Genomic DNA, 23,725 nt, shown 5'->3' with positions numbered 1-23,725 from the left:
TTTTGCAACAGCCTGCCTCCTCTTGGTGACTTTCTTCTTGAAGTCCCGGGATTGCTGTCTTCCTTGGAGTGTGACTGAGAGGAGGGGGCTGGATTCACTGCTGAACTGACTGCAGGTAAGTCCTTTCTTTTCCTTGTTACTTGGGGCTATGGTGCACGATAGTGTTTGTGGTGCAGGCTTTCTGGATGCCCGGGAAATCACTTCTCTATTTGGTTTGGGCAGCACTGGCTGTTTGCAGATTGTTCCTTCTTCGGATCAGCCTCACTCACGCTGCGCAGAGGGAAGACTGGGGGGAAGACTGGGGGCCATGTCCGGTCATTGTCTAGCGGCCTCCGTTCACTTTGTCCTCCCTGCCTGCCGGCTTCCCAGTACTCGCGTGGGCAAGGGGGGGACTATCGGCCATAGTTTTGGCTGCACTGGCTACATCCGGTACTTTTCTTCACACACTGCCCCTCGCAGCAGCCATGCAAAGTCACCGGCTGCGGGGAGGCATGTGGGGGCGGATAGATTCAGCGCTATCTCGCTGGCGGGCTCCTCTTAATTACTCTCACTCTTTGCGGGGCCCAGCGCTTTACTTTCAGAGGCGGACACCATTTGGTTTTCAGCGGGTAGGATCCGCTTTCAGTCTCGCAGCGGGTAGGCTCCGCTTTTCTTTCTGGGACCGGCAGCTCTCCCGGGCAGTCTCTTCACCCCGCCGCCGCACTTCACTCACTCTGTGCGGCGGGGGAAACGCTGGAAGCAGGCCGCCGGTGAGCTCTGCGAGTCATGCTTTGTTACGGGCCTGATTGTGATTCTCCTTTCACCCTCGCCGCGGCCGCCTTCCACTACTCATGCGGCGCGGCAGGGGGTGGGGGGGCGGTAGACGCTGCCAGCAGGCCGCGGGTGGGCTCCGCTGGCGCTGCTTTCTTTAATGTTCGCTGTGGGGCACCGTGGCCACGCGGGTAGGGTCCGCTGGCGTCCTGCAGCGCCCAGCAGCTCTGCACACGCTGCGGGCGGTTTTCTTCACCCCGCCGCCGCACTTTTGACACGATGCGCGGCGGGGACCCTGCAGGCAGGCCGCGGGTGAGCTCCGCTGGTCTGCCTTTATTTACAGTTCATTTTCGGCTGCTTCGCGCCCGGCAGGGCGCCTGACCATGTGGGTGGGCACCGCTTATGTTCGATCACAGGGGGGATCGCTCCTGGCATACGCGACCCCCCAGGGGCATTCACAGTCCCCGGGCTCACCTCCGGCCTACGGGCCTGTCTTCTCCTGCGGCCGTGGCGAGTGGGCTCCGCCTGGTCAGCACTCCTCGCAGGGGGCACAGTCGCGGCCGGTGCAGGTGGGCTCTGTCCGGTTCGCTTTTCATCGGTGACTCGGCCCGGGGCACAGCAGTCGCCCCACGGGCCTCTCGGCGGCGCCGCCTCACCAGGGGGTGCCCTTCACACGGGCAGCATTTCCTCCCCTTTCGCAGTGGCTGCGTCGCGTGGAGTTCGAAAACACTCCCTCGTCGCCATTGTAGTGATCGTGGGCCCTAGGCCCACATGCTAACAATAAGGGTGACACAGACACCAGTGGTACGTGGGTTAGTAAGCCACGAGCACGTGCGCTCGGCTCCTTTTATTGACTGTGTCACGTGATGTCGTGACATCAGTGGTGGGTGGGTGTTCAGTGTAGGCTTACAATGTTAACCCTTAACAGTGTCAGCTAGGACACTACAGAGAGGGCACACGCTGCACTGCTGAACATTGCAATACCGACAGAGCAGATAAGACTGAAAGTGGGCCTTTTGGGCCCTGGGGGACTTTCTGATAATGGTGTTTAAGCACTATACGAACATTTGACTAATTTCTAAAAAGTGAAAGGTAAAACTCTTGAGTAGGGCCTAATAGTTTGCCTTCCCTGAATTCGGCAACCAGTGAATGGGGAATAACCCCAAACACGTTACACAAAGAATGGTTGGACAGGGATTTCCTGATAACTAATAGCGCCAGACTCAAGGAGGATTGTGCTATTGCTTCTGGATGTCATATACCTTTGCATGTGTACAGTTAGAACTAAAGTACTATTTTTTACTATAGAAGCGAGTATTGGACTGGACCTTGATTTACTGTGTGCACTGCTTAGAGCTCAACTTGAAAAAAACAAAAGTAGTACGGCTGGTAGATTCAACAAATAAAAAGCATTCTTGGTTCGTAGAAGAGTAAAAAGTGGAGGAAGTCAAAACATACAAATACCTAGGATTTATTGTAGAACATTAAATGAAAGGAAAATAACAGATAGAAGCAATGCAAGACTCAATCTCAGAACTAAGGCTTTAAAATCCTAAAGAAGAAATTGAGCTGCCCTTCATTGAGACATATGTGAACAGTGATGTGCACCCAGTTGATTCCAATGGTGACATATGGGTCAAAGTTGCTGAAAGGGTGAGAGGAAAGCATTTTAAACAATCTCAACCAAGAGTATATCGGTGTTTAACATACCGAAATCTGCATCCCCAGCACAAGTGCGCTTAGAATTCGGTCTGTTGAACCAATAATATTAAGGTGCATTTGTAAAATTATGCTGGAGACTCCGTGCTTCCGACAAATGATCCATTAATCATTTGTACTGGCAGGAAATAGAGGAGCAAAAACAGAATAAGATAAAAGACTCATGGGGGCCAACATCTAAACCAGACCATCAAGGAATTAGGAGTACAAGAAGCTTGGTGTGCAAGCATTGGGAAACAGGCCTTTTATCAAGTACTAAAGATTTCAGTCAAACAACACTCATATTTAAAAAACAAGAACACCTTTTTGCTAAGACGACATGTCTGGACAGCGATTAATTCGAACAAAAAACGAATGTCCCAGGAATATCTCACAGCGCATTTTTCGCAGTCAATAAAACACCAGTTCATGCAGTACAGATTTGGAAAATGGGAAACAAAAGATCTAATCCCAACTTGGAAGGACCAGTTATCAAACCAAGAATGCCGACTGTGTAAATACAAGGAAGAAACCGTGGTACATATTTTCTGTGTCTGCTCAAAGTTCTTGAAAGAAAGGAAACATTCGCTGAAAGAAATTTTCAGAGATCTAGAAATTAGATCTTGCAGGCAAGCAGTAATTTCGTGGCTAGGCGAAGCCTCAATACCCCTCATTTACCGAGGTGTAAAATTTGTAAAATCGTATATAAAAGCAATGGAACACCTAACATAAGGCGCTTTCACTATAATAAAGAAGTACCATTGGGGAACAAGATCTGCCAAATATGTAAGAACAAAGTGTTATTGGCTAAGTTGCACAATGCACCAGCACTTTAAACGTAGGAGATCAGAAAAGGCAAAATGCAAAAGGGAATAATGGACTTAACCACGGAAAATAAATTTAAAGAGGAATTAATTTACACACCCAGTACGGAAATCAAATTTGTAAAAGGCCCTCATACTTAAATCGACTGGACTATATCAGGCATCAACCAAATCGCACAAAGATCTAGCTCTTTAAACCATGGGACCATGAAGGAAAACAACTAACTCTCTAGATAAATGACTTAAAGAACATTCAATTTGAATAATAAGTAGTGAAGTAAGACTTATGTGGGACACTATTAATGAGGTTAGATTGGTGGTTTAAAAGATAGCCGCCGTAACAACAGAAACGTAAAATAGGATTTAATGTCTATTTTGAAACAACTGTCTGTATTTTAAATATATTCTTTTTATATGAAAACAACTTGTCAAAATGGTCAAGGACTATATTTTAGAGTGGTAGTAAAGAAATTGTTTACGTTCATGACATGCAGTGAACAAACGTTTGTGTAATGTTTTTTATTGACTAAACACTTACACATCACTGTCACTTATATTGTGTGCATTGTTTGCATTTTAAGTTACAATTTGTGTTTGCTAACCTGTATCTATATCCCTCCCAAGGGAGCCTTGACTTCTCTAAAACAGCTACCACTGCTAGTCAAGTGCAGAAGGGGTGCTTGGCCCAGTTGCTCAGGACCCTTGGTAGGCTGGGCCCCAGCACATCTGGAGTAAAAGGCATCAACCACCAGCTGGATCCAGCAGCCCTTGTGTGCCCTGTCGACCCTTGAAAGGAGTTCTGACAGCAATTAAGTGGGATTTACAGGGAAAGGGCTGTTTGGATTAGAATGGAACATGTTGTATGTGTTTGTGAAAGGAGCATTTCATTGAGTGGTGAGGGTTTGAGAATGTGAGTGAAAATGGGATGCAAATAGAAATGGGACAGAAACGGCGTTTGAGAGAAGGGTGTGAAAAGAAGACTAGAAGATAATAGAACGTATTATATGAGAAAGAAGTGTATGTGAGACGATAGTGAGATGAATATCAGGAAGAGTGGCATGTATTATGTGCTTGAGAGAAGAGAGAATGACGGAGAGAGAAGAGTTTCAAAGAATGGGACAAAATGGGTGGACAAATAAAAAATGAATTCTTGCATTGAAGCCAACAGCACCGTGCATGCTGGGCTTTGAACCCATAATGCTAGCATTAGAATTACAACTCTTGTTGGATCTGAAAAGTCCTCTGCATGGTGAGGGGCGTGCACCCCTGCTCTGAAGTGCCCAAACTGCATGGATATTTGGATCCCTCAGTACTGATGTTTGGTCATGAAAGAACATGGATTATGTGTGCATTGCATGAGCTAGACCTACCACACCGTAATGCGGACTGGTTAGATCGGGAGGGGCACACCAAGTGCAATCCTTGTAAAGGTAGAGGGTTATATGTAATTGTGATGCGAGCACAGTGGTGGCAGCATACCCTTTTTATGTTCAGTAGAATCAGTAGCTAGGACAGGCCTTTTTACCTGTGTCACTGGAGTGAGCTCTACTAACCCACTTGTGTTAAGTTCTGTGGCCATGTACCTCACTCATCCTTGGATTGTGTGTAGCACTGGACAGCGCATGATACTTGCTTGTGTACTGGGATGCATGAGGGTGTGCCTGTGGATGGTACAAAGCATGGAGGACTGTGGGTTCCATGTGGGAATCCCAGGGTTTGATGAGACTTGTGGAGGTGAGGACTGCTATCCCCAGACAGGAGATGTGCATTGGGGACACTCCGGAGGGCTGGGAGAGGGCACATACATTGAAGGGAGAGGAGGAAGACAATCTCTGAGCACATCTCTTTGATTCCAGAAAGAATTATTGGTCAGTGGAGCCTTGGCTCATTGTCGGAGAGATTATAAGGGACCAGGGAATCATGATAGAAAAAAAGACTTAGACCTTTGAACTTTTGTGGGATATTTCAGTGGATGCTGACAGCCAGGTGTGATCCTTGGTTATTCCCCTGACCTGTGTTGGGGGACAACCAGAATTGGAGTCACTCCTGCTTTGACGCAGGGCACTTTAGAGGAGAGAGCACTTCAAAGAAACTGTCACTCCCCAAACCGAATTTCAAAGGCAAACACTAAATCACATATGTGTCTGGATTTGAACTATAAAGCTGAGAGCATGATTCCCTTACATTGTTGAACAGTGCTGTCTCTTCAATAGAAGGACATTGCCAAGGCTTCTAGTGGCTGCAACCAGGACTGAGGACCAACGTCTGTCAGTCTCCCTCCTGGGGTAGGGGCCAGCACCAAGGAAGACAAGACCACTTTGTATGAGTTTGGAGCACCAGACTTCTGTCTGCCTGCCAGTCAAAACCAGAGGACCCTATGAGGAGAAGAGCACCTAGAGTCTGAGTACCTACCAAAACCAGTGGGCCCTGTGAAGAGGAGAAGAATGACTGGTGGGAATGAGGCCCAGCGGGGATTCCGGAGCGTGATCCCTTTGAGCGAATTGCGAGATGACTGGTTCTGCCAAGACTGGTGCAGGAGTGTGGGCCGTTGCCCCTGTCTGTGTTAAAGTCGGTGATCCCTGTGTTGCAGGAGAGGAGGACTCTGTGAAGTGCGGGCTGTCACTTGTGGTTGCTTGCAAGTCGGTGTCACCCCATGGCACCGGGTGGGGGCCGCAGTGAAGACAATGCCATTGCAAAGTGCAGGCCGAGGTCCACGACCTCCCATGTGACCAGGAGAGCAGTTGGAACCACTGTGGAGTCAGGAGCAACACTACCGAGACGTCCGACATTTAAGTGGGTCCGCAGAGATTAAAAAGGCTTATGCATCATCTGGGAAGACACTGTGAAAGGACGTGGGCCTTCAGAGTAGGGAGGCTGGAGCTAGCAAAGAAGCGCCCTGACCCTCCCGAGATTGCTGGCTATCATTACCTCTTAAGGTACAGAATGTTTTGGGTGGCACTAGCTGAGGCTGCATCTGGGAGTTGCATTATCGAATGGGGAATAACCATCCCGATAATATGGGGCAGGGATACTCCGGGATTTCACTCCAGATGGCACTAGTGCAAGGACCATTAACAACTGTGTGGGTTATTTGGTGTGTCGATTACATGCTTTGTGTGTTGACATTACATTTTTTTTCTTTCATAAAAGCAAGTATTTAAATGGACAGGGATTTTATTGTCGTTACTGTTTGTACTTTGAGTCTTGAGCCTGTGCATGCTTTACATCTACCTTCCTTTGAAGAGCCTTGGACTGCTCAGCTCAAGCTACCACTGAGAGTCAAGTGCTGAAGTACTTGGCCCAGTTACTCAGGACTCATAGTAGGTCAGAGGCAAAAAGAACAATTGATGAACAGAATGCAGAACAATGTTCTACATTCACCCCAGTACAGAGATCTGGACCTAAATCCATCGTTTTTTTGCTTCCCATGCCATTCCAGTTTGAACCCAGCCATATGCAAATCAGTCTTGACCCGGCGACCAATGTGAACAGTCCAGCCTGAACTGCCGTGCCAGGCCCTCCCTGGACTGGAAACAAGCATCCTAGGACTGGTTTTGGGGTTTCACCCCTCATCAGCCAGGATAGCTTGATTCCAGTGGCATGAAGAGCACGGGACCCACGTCTGGGCATACCCGTCCCACTTGGAGTGACAAATGCAAAAAGAACAAATGATGGACAGAATGCAGAACAATGTCATACATTCACCCCAGTACAGAGATCTAGGCCTAAATCCATCGTGTTTTTTGCTCCCTATGCCATTCAAGTTTGACTCCATCCATACGCACATCAGTCTTGACCCTGCACCCAATGGGGACAGTACAGCCTGAACTACCAGGCGAGGTCCTCCTTGGACTGGAAACAAGCATCCTAGGAGGCCCAGTAGTCAGGTAGATCAGGGCCTGGGGTATCAGGAGTTAAAACCCTAAATCCCTACTCTTTCGGTCCAGTAGCTCCCTTTTGCCATGTGGCCCTCTGAAAGGGGTACAGACAACCCCACAATGCAAAATGCTGTTCGGTGAAAAGCCAGGAACATTGGATTTTATTATATGCAGGGCCTCGGCAATTATGCAACAGTAGTTAACAGAATTATGCATCAAGGAAAAGGAATATATGTGGCATAATGCATCACAATTTGTAGCTGTATTAATCCTTTATTTTGCCATTATACAAAATATTAAAAGTATCTGGCCAAAGTTGTGCCACATTAGTACAGCAACTGAAAGGTGACTGGGAACACTTTGTAAAGGATCTGCCACTGCTCAGTATAGCGTGTAGCCCATTTGTTTAATATTGTTTGAGTTAGAAACGACATTTTTGTTTGGGAGAAATATTCATGTAATGCAGCAGAAGGTGCGTTACATGCAAATGAGAAAAATTAAGGGTTAAATAGCCCTGTGAGTGAGAAGGCGGAGACAGTCTTTCTAATTCCGATGTGAGCATTTGACTGCACGTGGGCTAACATTAGCACTCCCTGGTAATCAAATGGACATTCTAATGTTATTTACCAGAACAATGGAGCAGCAGCAGCAGCACAAGTGTATTAAGAGACATTAAGATGAGAAACACAATGTGTTGATGCCCCTTTTCATAAGCCCATCCCTGGCATTTGAGCTTTGTGTGAAATTGGTGGAGCCCAGAAACAGACCCTGTCCTGAATAAGAAGAGCACAGGCTGCAGGTGCTGCCCTGCGAGGGCCGCTAGTGCTGCAGATTACAATGCACATTGCAGTTATGTTAGCAATATATGTTATGTGTATTTGATAAGCGTACTATCACTAAACAAGGGTATCCTGGAGCTGAGCTGGTGCGAGTGCCTAGCCCTGTATATAGTAGGTTGGTTAATTGAAAAGCCAGGTCTTCAACTTGTTGCAGAATTCAAGAAGAGAGGAGGAGGCTCTGACATGAGAGGCCGATCCAACCATTAGGAGCAACATAAGAGAACGCCCATCCTCCTGGTCTGGTTCTGTGTATGCATGGTATGTGTGCGAGTAGGAGTCCTGAGGAGCAGAGGTGACTGGGTGGTTGGTGGAAGAAGATTCAACGGTTCAGGGAGCTTGAGCCTCAGTTGAGTAGTGCCTTGAATGTGTGTGTGAGGAGTTTGAATTAAGCACGTTTGTGTATCAGAGACAGTGGAGTTCCCAGAGCAGTGGTGTGACGTGAGTTCTGTGTGAGAGGTTGAGGATAAGTCTGGCTGCTGAGTTCTGGGTGGTTTGGAGTCTCTTATGAGTCACTTGGTGATCCTGGCATAAAGTGTTACCATAGTCCAAGTTGCTGATGACAAGGGCATGAGTGACGTTTTTTTGTGTGTTGTTGAGCGCCATTTGAAGATCTTCCTCAGCATCTTCAGGATATGGCAGCAGGATGAAGTGACAGCGTTGACTTGTGCGGTCAAGTCTAGTTTGGTGTATATGATTATTCTGAGGTTCCTGGTGTGGGTTCTGTGTGTGGGTCCAAATTCGATATTCCACCAGTTGGAGTCCCATAGTGAGGTATTCTTGCCAAAGATCACTACTTCTGCCTTGCCGGTGTTGAGCTTGAGACAATTGGCTTTCATCCAATTTTCAACGTTGATCATGGAGGTGGCAAACTTGTTTCTTGTGCCGGAGGTCTTGTGCAAGAGGAAGAGTATGATTTTTGTGTTGTCGGCCTAGGAGAGGATGTTGAGGTGTGCACCAATGACATTGGCCATAGGTATCTTGTACGGGGTGAAGAGGTTGGGTCTGAGCAATAAACCTTGGGGCTCACCACAGATGATTTTAACAGGCTTCCGAGGAGTAAGGTGCCACGCTGATGGCTCCTGTTCTGTCTGTTAAGAAGGACCAGATCCAGTGTAGAGCTGGTCCTTGGATGCTAATCTCCTGCAGGTGCCCGATGTGTATGGGGTGTGAGACTGTATCAAATTCTGCAGAGAGGTCCAGGAGAAGGAGGCTGCTATGTCTCCACTGTCAAAGGTCACGCAGATGTCATCAGTGACAGTGATCAACGCAGGTCATGAGGTTAGGGTCTGTTCACCGCCCATGATGGGAAGTTGAATTGTGATGGTGACAGGGTCTGGTTGAGGGTTGTAGTTGCTGTATGTGGAGTGATTTTTGTTACAGAAAATTTTCAAGAGCTTGTTGCAAAGGTCTTGTGAAGGGGTGATGTTGCTGGAGGCAGCAGGAGGTGCAGTGAAAACTTTCATGATGGAGAAGATTTCCTTGCTACTGTTAGTGCTGGTGTTGATGCAGTCTGCCAGAGCTGTGCGCTTAGTATCTGATGATGGTAGCACCTTAAGGCTATTTGGAGATGTCTTTATCAGCAGTGTCTTGCCTTGTTCTCCAATTGTGCTCCAGTTGCTTGCATTGGCATTTCATCAGCCTAAGTTCCTCTGTGTATCAGATTGCCTCTGAATGGGCTTTTGCTGTTGAGTTGCACTTAAGGAGAGCCCGGGTGTCAGCGCATGCAATGATCCAGCTTTGAGGTTCTTGATGGCTTTCGATAAGTTGCTGGTGTGCTTGGTCTGGTGCTTGGAGAGGGCAGAAACCCACTACTCTTCGGCGGGTGGTTCTGGTGATGGTAGGTCTGTGGTGGTGCAGGATGGGTATGCTGAAACTGACCTAGGCTTGGTCTTTCCAGGTCATAGTTGCTGTCTTGTTGACTGTGGTGTTACATTCTGAGGAGAAAATCACTCCCAATAGGTGCCCGGCCATGTGGGTGTTTTCTGTTATGTGCTGAGTGAGGCAAAGGTTTGCAAGGTTTTCTAGAAGGGCATTATAGTTTGGAGCAGTGCAGTCTTCAAGGTCAAAGTTAAGGTCTCCGTAGAGGATGAAGGTGCCGGTGTTGATGAGGTATACAACAATGTCCATGATGTTGCTGGCAAAATGGGTGCAGGGCCCTGGTGGTCTGTATTTGAGGATTCCATCCAGGGAGAAGTTGGCTGTGATGCTATGAGGTGTTCCATGCATGTAGGTGGTGGGGGTGTCCTTGTAGGTAGTGCAGCTGATGGTATCTTTGAATATGATGGTGACTCCGCCTCCGGGCGGGTGCTGACGGTCTTCCCTGGCAATCTTGTAGCTGGTGGGGATGGCTGTAGCAATGTCCAGTGCCTAGCTTGGGTTTAGCAATGTTTCTGTGAGAAAGGGCAAGCCCAGATCGCGGACTTTCAGTAGGTCCCATGTTGCAGGAGAGGGGGACTCTGTGAAGTGCGGGCTGTCACTTGTAGTTGCTTGCAAGTCGGTGACACCCCATGGCACCAGGTGGGGGCCGCAGTGAAGACAATGCCATTGCAAAGTGCAGGCCAAGGTCCACGCCCTCCCATGTGACCAGGAGAGGAGTGGCATGTTTGGTGACCAAACTGGTCTAGAGGAGCAGGCATGCAAGTGTGGCATGTTGTTTGGGCAGCGTTTGGTCTCAGTGAGCAGGTAGATGGTTTAAGTGAGGTGTTAGGTGCTGCTGGTGCTAGAGTTGTGAGTTTAGGGTGTGAGAGTGCATCAGAACTTGCATTAGGTGCATGTGAATTCTCCTTCTGTGTTGTGTGGTGCGGTATGGAAGTAGTGCGGCGAGCAGCAGCGAGGGTTAAGAGCACAGAAGCGTGCAGCAGCATAATTGTGGGGAGCGAGAGTACCAGGGTTCCTGGCACTGGGCGCGCCTACTGCACATATCTGCTACACGTCCGTGCTGCAGCTGTTATTTAATAGGTCCTGGGAGGAGAGAGGAGCGCAGGGTACCATGGGTGGTAAACAGTGAAGTCCCATCCTGTGCACATGGATGATGGGAAATCCAGTGATTTCAAGTCAATCGCAGATGGATGATGGGAAATCCAGTGATGTCACTTCCTGTGAAGATGTATGACGGGAAATCTAGTGATGTCAATTCCTGTGCAGATGGTTGATGGGAAATCCAGTGATGTCACATCATGTGCAGATGGGCAATGGGAACTGCTATATACTCTTCAGGCAATTCACAACTCTCTCCTGCCTGACCCTCCTTTATTAAACCAGTGCAGCATGACCAATGCACTACTAGGACCATTTCTGGAAATAATTTACTCCAAAAATCCATCAACTGACAGAACCTCATAGTGGGAAAAAGTATAAGGCGATCAGTTGCCACTGCTGTTCTGCCAGTACATAGCATCCACGTTGTGAGCTCGGTTATGTGCGACAGTTCCATGTTTTTGGTGGGCTTGTGTGTGACACTTTTGAGTGACACTTCATTGTGAGTAGAGCAGAGCAGTTATGTTCATGTAATGAGATAAACGTAAGAAATTTCCTCTTTGTGCAATTTCGAGATTTACGAACAGCCCAAACACAATTCCCAATGCAAAGTAACCTTGGCTATAATGCTGGGACTGGACAAAGACATGGTTCATACATGCTAATAGACACGATTTAGCTGTCTCCTGCCAGAAATCGCATCTACTTCGATAGCAGTCAATGGGGAAAATACATTCCCCCGATTTTATTTTCAAAATCTCCCCTTTCCTGGTTTATAATGTTGGCATCTATGATCGATACACACACCAGTGCACTTAGGTAGTTCTATCATTGGCTTATGACTTCCTTTTCACCCTTCTACCTAACACAAGTACTTTTAAGTATGTGGCTAATTTTCAGTTTACTTTGTTAATGCTTAATTTAGAACTGGCAACACAGATTTAGAATCTGCACAACTATGGTAATCTGGTACTCTAGTCCAAATGAAGTGCACAAAGCCAACATTCACAGAACACCTTACATTTTTAACTGAGTGCTCAGGACTAGAGTATCCATTTGTCAGTGACATTCTATGTCAATTAATTAAGGAAAGCGGGGAGGAGCCAAGCTCGCGAGCAAAATGGTCGCCTTGTAGCTCGGCTCCGTCAGCCCTCTGGCCTGACTCACATATCCTGCTACATATCCTGCCCAGAGACGATACATTTTCGAAGAAAGAGAAACGCAACACTTCGCTCCCACTCACCGTCTGACCTGGAGGCTCCGACTTGCGGAGGATCCGGAGTTGTGCCCTCTCGCGGAAACCGGGGCCTTTGTGAAGCTGAGACCGGGGCTTCGCCTATTAGATCTGGCCTGGCGTTGTGGCGACTGTTGGCCCCGGCCGAGAGACTGCACCACGAGAGAGAGCCACTGTGAGAAATCCCCGGTGATCCTGAACCGGGCCTGCCTTGACGGCCGCGAGGCTGGTGCGGGGCGTGGTGCTCCATGGACTAACCGTGTAAAGGGGTTTCCCCGCCGCCGCTCCGTTCATCGACCCTGGACCCTCGCGCTCGAGCTATATTTCTGAGGAGCGCCGGCTCGACCATAGGCGACCTTCCGCTTGGTGGGGCTCTCTTTTCTGCACCGCGGTGGTCATTGCCGGGGCCCCCCAGACATCTGTAAAGGCCTACATCTGTGGACTGCTCCGGGGGTGGCGGAGAGTGAAGAAGGGGTTGAATTTACAAAATGGCTGCCGCAGTTTGGAGCTGTGGATTTCCTCCTGATGGCGATCTCCGGTTGCTAGATTGCGCGGAAGGATGGCCATGTGGACGTGAGCCTACGATCGGCGACGTTCTTGCTGCCTTGAGATCTCTACACGCGACCTTGGCCCCCGGTGCTCCTGGGGACTTGTCCCGATCCACCGCCATCTTGGGTGGACGCTCCTTCATGATCCCCTCTTGCCTCGGTGATACCATTGCCTCACCCCCCTCGATGGCTCCGAAATATGGTGCTGCTATCCACCAACGGATTTGTACATCGGCGGCTTCAGAACCTCCTGTTCGATGTTCGGAAACTGGAGACTTAGACACTGTGCGAGGGCCCGATCATCCCCGGGTGCCTGAGAAAGATGGCGGACTGCTGTTTGTTTTTACCTTGATGAGGTCTTGTTTCTATTTTGCCAGTATACTCCCGCCTTTTCGAACGACGAGACTGCACTCCTGTTTTTTATTGCTCCTGTTGCTGTTGCTGATATATTTGGATTGCTTACTTGAATTTCTATTCACTTGCTTTTTCATTGACCTTTCTGACCAGCATCTGTATCGTATTCTTTTTCATTTGTGTGCTTGCCTCGCATCGTATTGCACGCTTCAGGCTGTTATTTGGTGGGTGGTAAATGCAGTGAAGAAGGGATTGGGGTGAGATGCATGGCCCCCGAAAGATTATTGGTGTACGAATTCATGGCGGAGTTGCCCATATTCATAGTGCTATGAGAAACCTCTCTGAAAGTTTTATTGTGTTCGAGTCTATATCGTTCTGGTACACATGTACTGTAGTGTATGGTTGGGTGGAGGGCTGTAGCCGACCGTATTTATTTTTGATCTCATGCTCCTCCCTCCTATTTACTATCTTGTTTCCATATCTTTTTTTGTCTTCTGTTTCTTTTCTCTCTTATCTCCACTATATTTCGGGTTCTGGTTTAGGGCGACAGGCGCGCTGTTTGGAGGATAGGCCGTAGCCTTCTGCAGGGGTGATGGGTGGGTTGGGTCCTTTTTTTGTTGTTTTATTTTCTTCAGTTCTATGGCCCTTTTGTATCTCTTTATGGGGGTGCCGCGTCTATCCTTTGCCTCCCGTGGTATGATTGGGTGGGATATGTGACGTCGCTGTTCCTCTTCTTAAAGTTCTGCTGCTTCCGATTCGACTCCCATGCCCTCATCGTTGCAATTCCCCTGTTCCTATGTGTGTTCCTTGCTATGGGGAGCTTGTTCCGACGCGGCATTCCTCTTCTTTTAATCTGTGTTTTTTTCCTTCTTTTCTTTCCTTTTCCCTCTTCCTCCCCTCCCCTTTTCTTTTTCTCCCCAGGTTAGTATGGCGGGCTAGTTTTAATGATATTACTATTCCGGCCCCCCTGTTCTATATCCAAGTGCTATTGGGTGGTGGGTACGCCAAGTTATTATTGATTGCATATTGATTTGTGCTTCCTACGTCTGTCCTTCTACCGATGTGTATAGTACTGCCATTTCTATATTGCTGCCCTTTATCCTTTGGCTGTTAATGATTTGTGCGGGGTATACGGATATTGTTTTGTTCTCGCTGAGCCTGCCATACGCCCTATCGTTATATTATAAAATTAACCTATATTACTCCTGATTGCTGGCCGTATAGATCCTCATACTTCCCCCTCTCTTTTAGCGACTATATTGAATGTACAATTTTACTCTGATTCTGTGACTACTATTTTGGAATTTTTGACTGCTTTCACATGTTGTGGCCGGCCAGATCGGTTGTAGGCCCAGCCTTGTATATCCTTTTTGTACGAATAAAGGTTTTAAAAAAAAAAAGAAAAATAAATAAATTAAGGAAAGCATGTATTTGCTTGACCTCATATAAATGAAAGGCGAAGTAGGCTCTGCCAGAATTATAATGTGTAACCTCAATGTTAAGGACAACAGTACACAGCAAAGACTCAAACTACTGATCTAGCTGTTCATAAATGAATATTATGTCATTGCATCTTTCAGACAGAATATCATCACCATAGTTCTGACTCGGGTAGCTAGAGTTACAAGTCTGACTGAGACATACACCCACATATTGAGAAAGATCGCCTGCAGAAAAAAACATGCTGCAAGCTATGTAACAATACTGCCATGGAGTAAGCTTTGAAACCTGATCTCTCTTAAATCTAGTGCAAAATCAGTTTGCTTTAACCTGACCTGGAGTCAAGGAATAGCTGCAAAGTGACCCCATATTATATTTGAATTCTACAAGTAATGACTTATTTGCCAATTGCACTGTGGCACTTCATTGTATTTTTCCCATTTAAGGGACGCGCTTCGCAATCCCAACATGCAAGTGGTGATGGCTCAAAATGCAGAACTGTGTGTTCAGAGTTCCAAATATAGCCTTTGAAAATAAGACAGTGTTCCTCAACTTTCAGCAAAAAAACAAATGATATCAGTTTTGCCTACCTACTGTAATAGTTAGGGCCCTAGGCCCTCATGCAGCCATACACAGGACACACACATAGTTATGCTGTCTGGAACTATCCCAGGGAACGTGCACCCAGCCCCTTGTATTAGCAGTGTCACCTGACCGGTGACACCTGTCTTGGATAGGTGTTGGGTGAGTGTGGAAGCCAGCCCTCAGGGAGTGGCTGGTAGAAACACTAAATGTCTAAACACTTGACCGTGTCCTGCAGGACACTACATCCTTTCCAAACTTTATTGAAAAGAAACAACAAGTCCAACTTATGGGAAAGAATAAAACAGCAAAACAAAACAACAACTGAGTCTACTCAGGCGGTCCACAGGACAGGATGAGGGGACAGGTGCAGCTAAGAGAACCCAGCTTCACAGCACGCATTCGTAGTTTAACCATGGGACTCTGAGCACAAACTGCAGTGTGGATAAAGTCCGTATCGCTCAATAACTTGTCCGTGGTGCTATAGTCCACATTGGCACTATTACTCTGTCCCGCCTGGTCTAATGGGGTTGGAGTCTATTTACAAAGATCAACTTGAGGGTACATCAGGAGCAGTGGTGCAGTCCGCTGCATAGATATCTTTGAAAACGCGCGGTCTCCATGGATGACCAACCTGCAAACATAGAGGACGACAATGCGGTGGTTAAAAGTCTTCCTTGACAGCTGTGCTGCTTCCCGGTACCCAATAGTGGATGAGCTTCAGATTTCCCTCTCGTGCCAGGACTCCTCTCTCACAGGAATTTCCTTGAGGCTCTTTCTGCTGGGCTGCCACTGGACTGTGCAGGGCCTCTCAGGCTGCACAATGGCGTCACTCAGGAACTGCCAACAAGACCACATCCGGATCACTCATGAAGCCACAAAGGGTGGTTGTCTCAGGACCTGTTTGCTCTGGCCATCTGGACTCCGGTGTACGTGCTTTCATCACATAGTCTTTGGGTGTCCAGTCTCCCTCTGTGACCTCAGTACATCCTGCTGCCTGTCGTGGAGCGTCAGCAGATGCATCTCTTGTATTGGGGTTCACCTCTCACCGGAATTCCCTGAGGCCCTTGCCCCTGGATTGCCACAGGCCTGTGTGGAGTGTTCAGAGACTCTCATAGGCCCAACCACCGAGGTAATTGAGGAAGTCTTTTGTGCATCCACAAAGGTGGATGGGACAAATTTGTGACTATGCTCTCTTCAGCAGGCTTCAGGTTCACTGGGTCTAACAGAAGGTTTCTGGGTGGCCAGCCTCTCACGACACCAGGGAAACCATATTAACGTCTGGTTGTTGGGCAGGCGTACGATTCCACTCTGATGGTATGAGTCTCTTTGGGTAACATATGTAATGCACTTAATAAGGATGACAATTGCTGATGAGTGTCAGTGATCTACCTTGTGACGATTCTGTTACACTTCTTCTCCTCTTATTTCATGTTCTTTGCGATGTAGTACTGGGGCCTCATGCCACTCTCATCTCCTTTTTTCCATCTTCTTCGCGACGTAGCAATATAACATTTTGCCATGCTCTTCTCCCGGATTCTTCCACGACGTGGCATTGTGCCTCAACTCTTCTTCTCTTTTCTCTTCCTCTTCAAGTTGTTGCCTTGTGCCATCTTGTCATGCTCTTCTTGTTTTTGACCAGGCCTCTCAATGTGACATGCACTTCACATGGACCTCCCAGGTCACAGCCTACCACTAGGACTGATTTTCTTCTCTGTTTCATGACCAGCCCTCTCACTGTGACCTACTTTTTACAGGGACCTCCCTGGTTGCATCATGCCCTTTCTGTAGGACCTGAATCTTCTTCTCAAGGTCCTCTCACAAGTCCTGGCCATTCACTGAGGGATCTTCTTGGCAGTCCACATATGCTACTGGGGTGGCCGACCTCCTTCCTTATTCTTTCTGTGTCTTTTCTCCGAGGGCTCATTCACTTCCAGGTCTGGTACCCATATTCCCTCTGCAGGTGGCCACTTATCTCACGGGCTCGCTGGTGCAGTCTTGTAGTAAGCTAGTGTTTCTCCATGAGTGTCAACTGCTCTCTGTCCCATAAGCATGCAGCCCTTGCTTGGCTGAGACACAAATGTTCTACGCGGTGTCGCTTGCAGATGCCAAGGGACATCACAGTCACATTAATCACATGCTGCAGCAGCCTTACTAACACTGAGATTTACTGCCTTGTCGCTTTATTGGCTTTTAAGCTTGATGGCTTCTGGCTCCACAATCTTGGCTGAACCCTTCCTAGTCACTTGATACTGCGCGTCCTTGACTTGCACTGAATTACACTGCTTGGGTGCTATCTGTTCTTTCTAGGGCATCTTTAAACTTCTTGGGGTTCTCTGCTGTGGTAATGCAATTTATGTACACCAACACGCTTAATTGTTTTAAACTTCCTTTATTACCGGAGCGCCGGGATCCGTGACCATTACACTAGCGGTCGGCGCCTCTACAAGATGGCCGCCTTCCGCTTCCTGTTACTCCCTTTCCTGTTCCGGTGACGGAACAACTAGAGCGTCGCCACATATCTCCCCCCTTTTAATCAATACAAACAATATAACAATAGAGTCCTTACTTCCAGTTCATGTCAAAGTCCTTGAACTTCTCAGGTACCTTTACAGTCCTTCCTGCTCTGGTTCTCACTGCTTCAATACCACCTCCTTCCAGTTCCTTTCTGTCCAGCCTTCCTCCAGCGCCTTCTCTCTCTCTCTCTATCACTTCCTCACTGCTCTCTTCCTTGCACCAGCTCCTCGATCTCTCGTTCGTACCTCCTTCTCCTTCACTGTCTTCCACTTGCTGCATTCCTTTTCCTACCTTCTCATTTCGCCTTCCACTACATTCTTCTTCACCCTCGTCTCCTACATACTCTGCGCCTTCTTCCGTTTCATTTCCCCACTTGATGATCTTGCTGCATCTTGCCATTCTGTCCTGTGACCACACTTTCCCATCACTGAGTAAGGCAGAACGTGCGTAGGGCTCCAGCACTTGCAAAGGCGGTGAGAATTTGCTCTCTCCCTTTTTCTTGAGGATAGCTAGCTTCACCCTTACCCAGTCGCCCTTCTCCAGTTCTGCACCTTGCACGTTGCGTGTCTTGTTAAAGTGTGTCGTGTATGTTTCTTGAGCTTTTTCCAGATTTCTTCTGACCACTGCAGGTGACCATTGGCTCTGCACCACAAGTTTCCTCCATGCTAAGTTGTCTCTAGTGAAGGCTTCTCTTCCTCTTAAGACTTTAAATGGGCTGTATCCCGTGCTCCCTGGGGTGATCCGATAGGCCCAGATCATCTTCTCCAGTTCTTTCTCCCAGTCCAATCCATCATTTATCGCCGCTTGGATGGTGCCCATGATCACTCGATTGAAACGCTCCACCTGACCGTTTCCTGCAGGATGGTAGATGGGCGTGTGTTTGACTTCTATCCCATTCCTAGCTGTGAAGGCAACCCATTTGGCGGAGGTGAATTGCGGCCCATTATCGCACGTGACAACCTTAGGAATTCCCTCTCTGACAAATGTGGAGCGCAAAAAGTTCACCACTGCGTCCGTGTCTACGTTCTCCGTCACCTCTACCTCCGGCCACTTGGAAAATCTATCGATGAGAACTATGGCATACTTCTGTGTTCCTGCTTTGTCGAGGATGGGGCCCATAATGTCCACTGCTAACATTTCCCACGGGCCATCCGGGACTGGGAACTTTCCCAACGGTGGTCTTAGCATGCTCTGCGACTTGTCTGCCCTGGCACATGATTCGCACTGCCGTACATATCGTTCTATCTGAGCATCGATGGCCGGCCACCAGTACGCTTGTCTAGCAAGGGCCTTGGTCTTTGTGATGCCCTGGTGCCCTTCATGCAGTAAAGACATCAAATGATTTAGTATGCCGCGCGGTGGGATCACTTTGTCACCTCGCAATAGGAATATTGGATTCTCTGCCAACGACAGTTCCTCTCTTACTTCCCAATATCTCCTAAGTTCTTCCTTGAGGTGCCTTTTTTCCGGCCACCCGTGGACCACATACCCCTTGATGGCCTCCAAGTCGTCGTCCTCTTTATAGGCTTCTTCCCATTCCTGGGCACTGATTGCATTCTCTGTCTCTTGTATGGTGGCTACCACGTATCCTTCCCACCTATGTTTCCTGTTGTTATCCGCCTCTTCCATGGCTGCCACTCTGCTAAGGAAGTGCGCCACTTTGTTTTGCGGCCCCGGGATGTGCTCCACTTCATACACATAGTCCAGTAGTCTGAGTGTCATTTTCGCGATTCTAGGGGTCGCATGGGCGTGGCCACTGGAGGTCAGCACTTTGACTAAGGGCTTGTGGTCTGTCCTCACCAAGAATTTCGCTCCCCACAAGTACTGCCTGAATCTTTCCATGGCCCAAACTACAGCCAGCATTTCTTTTTCTATTACGCTGAACTTTTCTTTGTTGGGCGCGAGTGACCTTGAGGCAAAGCTGATTGTCGACGTGTCTCCATTCTCAGACTGCTGCATCAGTACCGCACCCAAACCACGGTCACTGGCATCTGTTGTTAGGATAGATGCTGCCGTTGGGTCAAACCCTTTCAGGGGAATGGCGGCTCCCATTTCCCGTTTGAGGGTGTCGAATTCTGTCTGTTCCTCCTGGCTCCATATGAACCTGTTCTTTTCTTTCAGTAGCTGGCGCAGGAGATGAGTTTTTGTTGCAAAGTGAGGAATGAACTTGCTGTAATACTCGGCCATTCCCAGGAACGACCGAACATCCTCTTTCTTGCTCGGAGTGGGGGCATCCAGGATGGCGTCCATGTTGGCCTTCTTTGGTTCTATCCCTTTTTCCCTCACCTCGTGACCCAGGTAGGTGACAGATTGCACACCGAACTTGCATTTTGTCCATTCCGCTGTTAGTCCGTTGTCCTGTAATGTGCGCAGCACTTTGTGTAGTTTCTCGTTGTGGTCCTGCTTGGTTCCTCCCATGACTAAGATGTCGTCTTGGAAGAACTGTACATCTTCAACGTTCCTCAGGATCCTGTGCATCATCTTCTGAAAGACTGCCGCCGCTGAGGCCAGGCCAAACGGCATTCTCACAAACTCGTAGCAGCCGAATGGCGTGATGAAAGACGTGAGGTGGCAACATGATGGATGCACTTTCACTTGGTGGTAGGCTGACGATAAATCTACTGTGGAAAACCACTTGATGTTTTTAGTCTTCGCCAGCATCTCATTTATGCGGGGCAGAGGGAATTTGTTGATCACGATGTTCTTGTTCAGTTCCCTGAGATCGACACACAGCCGCACCTTGTCATTGGGTTTCTGGGCCACCACCAGTGGCGAAAGCCATTCTGCACTCTCTATGGCTCTGATCACTCCTTCTTTTTCTAGCCTGTCCAGCTCCTTCTGCACTGCTTCTCTGCAACGGAACGGGATGTTCCTCACCTTATGAACTACGGGTTTTGCTCCTTCCTTCAGTTTTATGAGGTGTTTGTACTTTGATAGTTCACCGATTTGTCCGTTGAAGACTTTGGGGTATGCTCTGTGCCATGACTCTGCCTCATCTTTCTCTTCCCTGTCCATTAGGAGAATTTTCTCAATGCCTCCCGGGTTAAGTTGTATTCCCAACGCTCCCTGGTCCTTCCAGCTTAGTACTGAGGGGCCTTTCTCTGCGATGTATAGCTTGCAATTTGCGTGGCGGCCCCTGAACTCGAACAGGAGGGGGCAGTATCCCAACATGGGAATCTTCTGTCCAGTGTATGTGACCGGTCTCAGGTCCATCGGACGTAGTTCCTCCTCAATGTTGGAGACAAATGTTTCCTCCCACACTCGTCTCTGTATGATGGAGATGGGAGCACCGCTGTCCGCAATCATTTCTATGGGTATCCCTCCAATGTGCATGTCCAGCCTCGGCTTGTCCGACTCAGAACCATCCATCTCTAACACCTGCATGTCGATGTAGAGGACTTCTTCTAAGTCATCATCTTCCTCTTGATCGTCCACATTCTCTTGTTGCTCTTTGTCGACATATCTGACCATCGCTCCTTTTGGCTTCCGGCGGCACACTTTCTCGTAGTGCCCGAACACGTTGCAGTATGAGCATCTTACCCTGAATGCCGGACACGCTTTGTCGTTACCGAGATGCGATGTACTCCCACACCTGTAGCAGCTCAGTCGCCCACCTTTGCTCGTTCTCTGGTCCGTTTGGCTGGTTGGGGCTGGGCGTCGTCCATCTTGATTCTTCGGTTGGTCTCTCTGCTTCGGCCGTTCACTCCTCCCCGGCGTCATAATCTTGCACCCTGTTTGCGTTCCCCCAGTTTCCTTCTTGGCCGCTTGTGCACATCGTTTGGATAATTCAGCCTTTTTCACCATCGCCCAGATTTTTTTGAGGGGGGCGTCCCCATTTACCCACAGTTTTTCTTGGACCTGGGTGCTGGATGTGTGCATGATGATTTGGTCCCTGATTAGGTCGTCGTGTAGCGCGCCAAACTTACACGAGAGGGCTAACTTTTGGAGGGCCACAACATACTCGTCCACAGACTCACTGCTCTTCTGCTTCCTTTGAAAGAAGTTGTATCTGTCTATGGCGACGCACACCACCGGCCTCTAATGTGCGTCGAGGTCAGCAATGGCGTGGCTGAAGACGTCTGTATCCGTGGCGTCCCTTACGCCTTTGACTATGGTATCGTATACTCTTATCCCTTCAGGGCCCAAGTTATGTAACAGTATTTTCTTCTTCCTCTTGCTAGAAAACGGGGTATCACCTTCCTCCTCCAAAGCATCAAGGTAGTTCAGGAAGTACCTCTTCCAGTCTTCCCATTGCATCTCCGGTTCTCCGCTCTTCGTTAGGAATGGCACCAGCTGAGTGAGGGAGGAGGACTGGGCAGCCATTCTGGGTACGCCTCTCTGGTTCGCAGCAGCTGGGATCGCCTGACTGGGTGGACTCCCCGGCGTGGGTTGCTCGGCTGCGTCCCCTTCGCTGCGATCGCCGTCGCTATCTTCACCACCTTCCACTTCAGAGGGACCAGGTAAAACCTGTAGGTTGCTTCCCTTGGCTGGGTCCGAAGAGCCAGGCACTTCTTTGCCTGATCGCCGCTCCGCCAGCTTGCCGGGCACACCTTCGCTTAAGCCTGGGGTGGGGCACTCCACTGAGTAGGGCTAGGCGTCTCCTGTTTGCGCCCTCTATGCTGCACTGCCTGAGCTTTCCTTCTTACAACCTTTCCTGCAGCCCGGGGTGCTGTGTACCAATGAACAGGGCTCTGTGGCTTCCACCCGTGCCCACTGTGCTCTATAGCGCTATTTCCTCCTCCAGGTCTTTCCCCCCCGCAGGTAGGGTGTAAAACAGCTTACTTGCAGGCCCGTGGTGCCTTGCTGGAGCGCTGGCGCCGTTTCGCGTTTTTTTTTTCTGGTGCAGGTCGGGACCTCTGCCACGCTCCGGCGTTTCTTCTCGCTGGTGGTGCTTCGACAGTATACTGGCAGTGCGCAGGGTTCATAGACCAATCCTCGTCGCCATTGTGATAATGCAATTTATGTACACCAACACGCTTAATTGTTTTAAACTTCCTTTATTACCGGAGCGCCGGGATCCGTGACCATTACACTAGCGGTCGGCGCCTCTACAAGATGGCCGCCTTCCGCTTCCTGTTACTCCCTTTCCTGTTCCGGTGACGGAACAACTAGAGCGTCACCACATCTGCAGTGCGGGTACATAGTGTCTCTCTCCCCCTCAAAAGTTCAGGTCCCTGGGTGCTGCCACCCCTTCAGCTAAGGGCCACAGACGCCTTCTTAGCCCTGCCGGCCGGCAGGGCTAAGAAGTGTTCACTTTGATCAGGTGCAGTAACCACCTATGGGCATTAGGTGGCACTGTAATACTATTTAGAGGCCACAACAGCTTTACTCCTCGATTGTTCATTCAGCGCTCACTCGCTGAATGGGGAGGCTACCATCCAGACCAACAGAGAGAGGTTAGAGGGGCTTTCCGGGGCTGTCTCTTACTCTAGGCAGCTTTGCCATTTACCTCAATAGTCACACACTGAGAAGTAGGAGAGTATAGGTCGCTTTTTTAAGAGGTAAAACTGGCAAAGTACAAATCTTTGAAAAACTGCCCTCACCCATAACAAGCATTTACAATGCAATGGTTTCGCCTTTGCAAAAGTTAGAGCTATTGGCATTGTAAATGACAATTTTTTTTATTTAGTTGTTGGTTTTGAAAACAGATAAATAAATGGCATTGTCATTTACATTGCCAATAGCTTAATCTATCGCAAATGTGAGACCTATTGTACGAGCTCAGCAGACAGCAATTACCACCACACACACACACACCCAGAGCCACACATACCCACCCAGAGCCACACACACACCCATCCAGAGCCACACACACACTCAGGAGAGCAAGCACAGCGAGGGGGCAGGGAAGCAAGCACAGCGAGGGGGCATAAAGCAAGCACAGTGAGGGGGCATAAAGCAAGCACAGCGAGGGGGCAGGGAAGCAAGCACAGCAAGGGGGCAGGGAAGCAAGCACAGGCAGGGAAGCAAGCACAGGCAGGGGGCAGGGAAGCAAGCACAGCGAGGGGGGCAGGGAAGCAAGCACAGCGAGGGAAGCAAGCACAGCGAGGGGGCAGGGAAGCAAGCACAGCGAGGGGGCAGGGAA

Source organism: Lissotriton helveticus, chromosome 8 (assembly GCF_964261635.1).
Source record: "Lissotriton helveticus chromosome 8, aLisHel1.1, whole genome shotgun sequence".
Lineage (NCBI taxonomy): Eukaryota > Metazoa > Chordata > Amphibia > Caudata > Salamandridae > Lissotriton > Lissotriton helveticus.
The sequence above is the reverse complement of the archived record's forward strand: the minus strand, read 5'-3'. Positions refer to the sequence as shown.